This window comes from Acipenser ruthenus, chromosome 15 (assembly GCF_902713425.1).
Source record: "Acipenser ruthenus chromosome 15, fAciRut3.2 maternal haplotype, whole genome shotgun sequence".
Taxonomy (NCBI): Eukaryota; Metazoa; Chordata; class Actinopteri; order Acipenseriformes; family Acipenseridae; genus Acipenser; species Acipenser ruthenus.
The window spans coordinates 26,320,014-26,328,378 of NC_081203.1; the positions used below are offsets into that span (position 1 = coordinate 26,320,014).

At 36.1% G+C, this 8,365-nt stretch overlaps 1 long non-coding RNA gene across 2 annotated transcripts in view; it reads left to right on the plus strand.

Annotated features, from left to right (window-relative positions):
* The window catches only part of LOC131697595 (uncharacterized), a 118,495-nt gene that overhangs the window by 109,631 nt on the left and 499 nt on the right, over window positions 1–8,365 (plus strand). For both annotated transcript variants that reach the window (XR_009307400.1, XR_009307399.1), the window contains exons 2-3: window positions 5,328–5,396; window positions 6,971–8,365. The exon at window positions 6,971–8,365 is cut by the window's right edge and continues 499 nt beyond it. This is a non-coding gene — a long non-coding RNA (uncharacterized LOC131697595). The remainder of the gene's footprint in view (window positions 1–5,327; window positions 5,397–6,970) is intronic.

The window sequence follows — 8,365 nt, forward strand, 5'->3', positions numbered from 1 at the left end:
ATGAAATGTCCTGACAGAAAAGAAATGCCTTGCTAAACAGCTTAGATATTTTTTCTGCATGGGGTCCAAGTCTATTGGCCATTATCTTACAGTGGTTAATTGAGAACCTGAAAAAAAAGTTGTTATGACAAGATCACAATCCTTTGATCTTGACATAATGGTTTGAAATGTCAAGATCCTAAGATTGCAGTAAAACAGGTCTGATAGATATGTGGTTAGGAGCAAATGAAGATGTGTTTTAATTATGTAGGTGCCCATCACTGTGTCTCCCTTGAGACTACAACTGTGGCAGCCTCATATTGATGTGAACCAACACGTCCACACTGGTGCCATTGGAGCATTTTGCTTTGATACCAGTCATACTACCTTATTTCTGCAGCATTTGATTTTCATTTATTTTCACTGGATACATAATCTTCTTGTTCTGCCAACATCCTCTTTTGATGTCTGAAATATTCTAAGTAATGCCCAGGAGAAAAATATTTAATCTTTGGAAAGAGCTGAATGCATATATATATTTATTTGCTTAGATCAAGATCAGTGTAGGGGTCCAATTCAATTCTGACTTGAGCTTGTATGGCTGCTCATGAATGAAGCTGGGCCTAAGATTTTGGATGCAGTTTTTGCTGTGATGTTGGATTATCTCTTTCTACCAGATTCAGAAGCAGAGGGTATGATACTAATCAGTCCTTAATTAGCTTTAAAATGTGCATCTGCTTTGCAGCTCTGGGAAGGATATTAATCCAGCAAGGCACCTGGTCACAACACCTGTCTGTGCTTTCAGACCCACAGGTAGAGAAGGTGGAAGTTTTAAATGGATCGTGTATTATGGAAATTGAACCGGTTTATACAGCATGGCTATGATACTGTGATTCACCATTTAAATGAACCATTGTGTGAGGAAACCACAATAAACCCCCCACTAACTGTAACTAAAATGGAACCAAAACACAGTTAGTGATATTTTGATACATTTATTAATGTTAGTTTAATATTACAGTTCAAGCTTGAAATTGTGTGCCTGTACCTTTAAATCTGCATGTTAACGTTTCACCACTGTAAGGCAAGTGTGGTGCATTGTGCAGAGAAAGCGAAAAGCAATGATGTGTTATTGCAGTGTAAAGTGCAGCTTGAGATACTTCATGAAAAGTATGAGACTGATATTGAAAATACAGTAGTGGACATGGCAGAGTTCTATGATTCTTCTCAACAGTATATTAAAAAGCATGTGTCTTTAAAAAGATCTATTGTAAGTTTATTGTAAAAAAAAAAAATGTGTCACTTGACTTTTTTTATTACATGTTGTTTTGCTGAACAATATGTTTGTTTAATATTGATATGCATCTCATGTTGATTAAAAGTATTTGCTAATCATCAAGCCAAAAGATGACATTCAGTTTTGTTGTTGTTGTTTGCTTTAATTGCATAAAATTGCCAAACACTGTTTGCTCGGATTAAACTTCAAAGCCTGATGTTAGAAGTTATTGCACAACAATGCTTGTTATTAATATGAATGTGTATTTACAGTACATCATCATTAAAAACAAATGCTACAGAAGTTGGTTTTAAAGGATTTTTTTCCTAGTAAAGTTAATTAAAAACGGAATGTCTGAATACTGAATGATCCTGCCAAGCATAAAATCCAATCAGTTAATACTTGTTTCATCCAAAAGCATTTTTAAACTTTAATTTTCATCTTATTAATGACAGCTCGATAAAGCAATTGATTGCGCCGTATCCAGCAGGCCGTATCAGCAGCGTTGTGTTGGTGCAGCACTCGAACGTCCCTTCCTTTTAATCTGAACCTATTTCATGTGGAAGTTAAATCAGTAACACAACATTAAAGCTTTTCCACTACAGCAATACTACTTCTCGTTATTTCTTGATAGGTTACTGTGTTGAGATCCTTTCAAGTTCTGGAGCTGCTCTTCGGTTCTTGTTGCCTGCCACAAATACACTTAACTTAGGTTAGACTAGCCAAAGTGTCTGTATCAAACTAAGACCAGCACCATCTAGTGATCTGATATGTCATTTCCACTGCAGATCCGAGCTGAGCCTGGTATAGTTTCCACTGTAGGGCCCCTAAACACGACATTTGAGTAATTGCAATAATAATTGAATGAGTGCAAAGATCATAAAAAGGCAAGGGGAGAGAAAATGATCGACAGCATTCATTTTAGGCATTCATGCTTTAACATTATACCTTAAAATGTATTGTTTGTCATACTTGTATTCATTACAGAGCTCAAGGAGATGATGCTAGATTGAAAACCACAGAGTACAAAGAGAACAACAAGAACTAAATATTTGTATTTATGAGAAAAAGCAATTTGTGGCATGTATCCTGCAAACAGCATAGCTGCTGGACTGCTAGTAATAAGATAGGCTTTTTCTCAAGCAGGACTTCACAGTATCCGCCTCCACAATAATACAAGGTTGAATTATTATTATTATTATTATTATTTATTTCTGAATTGATTTTATTCTACAAATTCTAATACTGCGGAAAGCTCAAAACTATGTTGCTACTCACAGATCCAATCTTTAGCCATTTATTAAAGAAAATATTGAGAAATTCTGACAGGAGTTCTTAGATAAATAAAACATGACTTGCAATGGACAGAAGTGTTGGGTAAATTGACAACAACAATATGACCAGCTTTCTTCACACGGTACAAAGGATTTTTTCTTTGATCTTTACAATTTAAATATTTGCCATTTCCAATAATTTTTTTATAAAGTTATTTTCTATTATTTTCAGGAAACTGAACCATTTTCAATTAACAGAAAATTAGATAGTTATTACACTAGTAATTAAAGTCATTTTTAGGTATAGTTTTAACCCAGTAATTTGCTTTAACCCAGTAATTCACAACCTTTTCCAAGGTTGGTAGCCTATACTTGCCAGTTAGAGCTATCCAACTTTCGAAGGATTTGGGCTTTCTAGATAACCTTGAGGAATAATTCTTGCCATTATATATTCAGTGGAAGATAACAGTATGTATACCTAAGGTTAAGACTGGCCTCTTACAAGACCTCTTCACCCAACAAAATCACCACTGCCACAGAACCATTCAGAACAGATCCTGTATGTATTTGAAGCTGACTAATTTGTTGAAGGTGTCTGAAACAGGAACCTTCAAATCTTCCAATACCTGCCTGTCTGGAAGTACATCACTTCAGATGTGGGTAGCTCATCAAACTAGCTATATTTCACTTTGAGCTGCTATGTTTATGACCTTAAAGTGGTTATTGATAATGAAATAGTTCCATAAATCTTACCTTCTGTGCACTTCTATTCGCTATATAGGACTCACATGTATAGTTTTGAAAGAAAAATTATATTTGCCTGGTACTGCAATAAATTAAAGAAGGTTCTCAGTTAATTTCAGGTAGTCTGTTACTATTTCTCTCTCCTCCTAGGTAATTTACTGGCATGTTACTGGCAAAGCAGGACTGTCAATGGGGGAAGTAGCTGGTTGGTTAATGACAGGGAAGAAGGCATTAAACGGGAGGGTTTGGGGCCAATATTGTGGATCCTGAAAGCGTTTCCTTTTAGCACTTTGAATCTGTAATTTGTTGACTCCCAAGGGGTACTACATGAGTTATATGTTCAAGGAATGCAAACAATTTGAGAATTCCCTATCCTGGGCTGTTTGAAAATGCTTTGTATCCATGGTTAGTGAGTCCATTAAGGGGTGGTGGTGATGATGCATCTGGTGTAGGCCTGTAGAGCAATAAAGCAGATGGCTTGTTTCCAGCCAGGAGCAACACAATGTTCCATCAGTACACTCAAAAGAGCAATCATGCCTTCACTTTTTGGTTCACCTTTCCTGTCCAAGATGGCAGGGGGTGGCGCTGGGTGGGGGATAGTGCTTTGTGGAGTTAGGGTATACAGTCTCTAATTAAATTATGAAATAATACAGTATTGTACTTACCAACACATGGTGTTCATTAATGTCCCATTTTAAATGCATTATGGCTCACTATAGCCCTCTGGATGACGTTGTCAGCAATCATATTTAGGGCCAGATCTCTAGTAAGGTCTTGATGAACATTAAGGCCAGCAACATGATTCCGCTTCATTTCTCCCATTGATGAGCATAGATAGTTCTTACATCTCCTTCAGTTTTTACAAAGATGTTGACATCATGAACACTGGAGATTGAGATTTTTTTCTGACAAGCTGAATCCAAAGTCATTTGCTTAAAACTCTGCTACTTCCTCAGCTTTAACCATCTCACCGCCAGTCACAAATTGTTCCATTCTTGTTAAATGATCCCCAACAGCAGAATCTAATCATGGGGACTGCTTCCTTCATCAATTCGCCTGGGTGCTTTTCTTGCACGAGGCATGCAGGGTTCTTTAAGATTGAGATTTCTAGTTGAGGCGCAAGTTCCTTTCCATAGATTCTCTAAGCCATTTTCTCTTAGCAGCTGTCTCGTTTATCTTTCGTAACGGTACTTTTTTTGTGTGCACTCATGGGTATCGTCCAACTGTGAAGATTTATGTCCGTCAATTCTGATGGATTCTGCTACACTTGCCGAAGAGATTTTGATCCCTTTACTTCTCCCACCATTGATTTTAAATACAAATCTATCCATCTTGTTTTATTTCATACATCAGTCACATAGTGTACGTCACCCAAACGTCATTCAGAGCAGTTGTCTACTAATTGCGCATTTCGCGTACGTAAAATAAATTCAGTTTGTGACATTAGCAGCCTGATATAACTGACATTGCGCCACCTACTGGTACACTCCAGTTACTGTTTTACTTTTCAACACCTTCATATATTACTGATAGTGAATGCACAAACACTTCAGTTCAACAGAACAATAATAACCATCATCACATCAAATAAAATGGGTGATTGAGCCCTGGAACACCCACAGAGTCTGCGCCTATGTCTCCTGCGAGCAATGACGGCTTGGGTTTCGGTACTAAATTGTATTATTTTCACTCACTATGGCTAGCCCATACTCCAACCAGCTTTACTATCAATTTGGTCACGCCAAGACTCAAGTGTCTTGGAAAGGACAACAAATATACCTGAGAAATCCAAACCAGTCTTGGCGTCTGCTTTGGATCAGTTTTTTAAGCTAAACCTATTAAAGTTATTCCACTACATAATAAACTCTCAAGAATGTTTATAGCCTGGAGCAATTGCTGCTTCTGTAATAGCAGCAGTGTTCACGTCAGAAGCAACCGCTGCGTAATGCAGACCTGACTGCAATCAAAAGTAGACCTGCTTTTCTTTGATACATATTCTAGAATTCTGTGCTTTTCAATGCTTGGAATTATAACCCTTCTTGTTCTTTGTGCAGTCTGCAGCAAAGAAGAAAACAGTAGCCAAGATGCAAACAGCATAGCTGCTGGACTGCTGGTAATAAGAGGTAATAAGAGATTCTTTTTCTCTGAACCAATGTAAAATATGAAGGCTTGTAATTGTGTAAAATATGTCATCCTCCACTGAAAAACAAGAACACACACACACACACACACACACATATATATATATATATATATATATATATATATATATATATATATATATATATATATATATATATATATATATGTATATATATATATTGATTGTAGGTAGTATTAAAGCTATCTGATACATAATATTCCTTTATTTTACTAACTCAAATGTTACTTCAAATGAAAATATAATTATTTAAATTTTATAGACTTACCTTAAAATTATTTTAAAGGATACAAATATCAAAATCTCTCAACCAAATTCATATATTCAAACAGAATTGGTCGCCAGGCTTATTTTTTCTGATTACAACAACAGTGAATATAGCGCTTGCAGTGAATGTTAGTGATGCTGGCTGCAGTCAGACATAATGCCAGCAGGCCTCTTGAGATGGAAGCCGAGGACATCAAATTCATTTGCAACCTAAATCTGAAAACCAAGGCCTGGAATGAAAGGCCAGTGAATTAACCCACCACTCTCTCCTCTATAGATTTATGTTAGAAGCTTGCAAACAGTTTTTCTTTCCTGAACATTGTTCGTATGGCAAGCTAATTCATATACAATCCAAATGGAATAGCTGTTATTCCTGTGGTGTCCTACTTGATTCATTATGAATCGGTGGACTTTTTTTTGCTTATCTATCTAACTAGAGAATTTATTTCGAAAATAACTACAAAACCCAACGTGCTATTCCAGTGAAAATATTGTATATGATTGTAATTCAAATGAATTTGACTATTATAAGGTGTTACCAGTTATGCCCAGACGAATACAAAATAATAACTGATATTATACTATACTATATACATGGAATTACTGGGAAGCACTGAATTGCTCAGGAGTAGGGAGACATCGTGTGGCTGTCTGTTGCTCATGCACTTTGCAGTTAATCACATCTTCCATCCAGATAGGTATAGAAGATCACAGACTGGATTCTATTGTTAGAATCTGCAGATTCTAACAATAAATAAGCATAAATATAATTCAAAAGACCCATTCCTTGCATGTGTGTTTCCTGCATTACACTGTATGTGGTACTCAAGCAGTTGACGTACCTCTCCTCAATCACAATCTCCATTTCAAATATCTCAAATACATTACATTTTACACTTCATCATTCTTTTCCAATAGCCCTGACTGTCTATATTAAAATAATCATTCCATCATCTTTTACTTATTGTAAAAACGTAATGCATTCCTAAGTACTGTACAATAAATGAATATGTCAACTTTCTAATCTTCAACTATTTGGACACGACAGGCTCCTTAATGATATTGTTCTTATATAATATACCCCAAAACAATGTATATCTGTAGTACGGTATAATGTGAGTATGAGCTGCAGGGACTGGCTTGAGAAAGCTTTCTATTATGTTAATTATGTAAGATGTTCTTTAATAATAAGCATAATGAAATGTTTCCAGCCAATCAGATAAACCTTTTTAACTGTGTTGGGGTTATACTGTGTATCTTTTTTTTCAGATGGTCACCTAGCAGATGAAACGTCTTCTGGCTGCCTCATTACATCCCCAATAGAAGATGGCTCTTTATAGCACCGAACTGGTTACAAGGCTGTATGGTCATGGCTCCAAGTTGCTCCATAATGCCATTCCACTCGTTATAAAGAAAACCCGAGCAGCAAAGTCTCTAAGCCACGGTTGCTGATTACAGCAACAAAAAAAAGCACTGTATTTGTTTCAGGTTGTTAGTTAGCAAGCAGCTTTGGACCCTTTCTACTGCACAGTCAATCATGTGACAGGTGTGATGACTCAGCTTCCTTCTGTTGCATTGCCAAAGAACAAAAAAGTGAGACACATTGTACTGTATGTCTGTCCAACAACTTCCATTAATTATGTATTCCTGTTAATACTAAGCAATTTTGACTACATTCTCTGTTTGTTTTAGATTTTTATGATGTATCATAAAGATTGTGTAAAGCAATTATACCTTGGAAATTAGTATGTTTCATAAGTGATTCTCTCTCGTCCATGACACCACAATGACTCAGAGTATAAAAAATCCATTTCATATTGTTAAAACGATTATGTCTCTGCTTCAAAATCATTGACTTTTTTTGTGCTGCAGCTCCATTTGAACTCAGGTGTCTGCTACCACTGAAGAAAGACCCAGATGATGTCAATAACAAAACAGCCAATAACAAACTGAGGTGCTAGGCCTGAATGACATAATCAATGTACTAGCATGGTGCTTGGATTAGAAGCGAGCTTGAAAGGAGAAAAACATCTGTTTCTTTCCCAACTTTTAATGTTACACAGCTAGTTAGAAACAACCTAAAGGATGATTTGGGGACCCCAAAATGATAAGAGTTGAAAAAATACTGAAAATGGTGTCCAGATTCTAGGTCTCAATCAAGGTTTTGTTTTACTAACACCTCAATGACAGTTCAGTGGAGAAACATGCCACTGATATCCGTGATCTGCTATCTCACAAGAGATCATTGCTGGTGCAGTGATGAAAGCAAAATGTAATTCACCTTTAAGAAATGTGAGAGAACAAATATCTAGTCCCAAATCATGAATAGGAAAGCAGTCAGTTTCATATAGTGTACTGTATGTCGCACTGTGAATTGGAAAACCAGAAAACAATTCCCTTCTTATGAATAAATAAGCATTTGTAGGAAAGTGAAAACTAAGCAAATAATGAACTGATTGCAATTTCTTTATGAACACATAACAGGCCTGAGGTAAGCCATATCTTTAAAATTAAAAATAACATTGTTTGTATAAATATGAATAAGCCCGGGGACACAAACAAAGAGATTCAAACTGCTTGTTTAATAGTGTACACATTTTCTTTATTGACTTTTGGTTAGATAAAAGAAACCAGTATTATTTTTTTGGGAGACGTGTTTGAAAC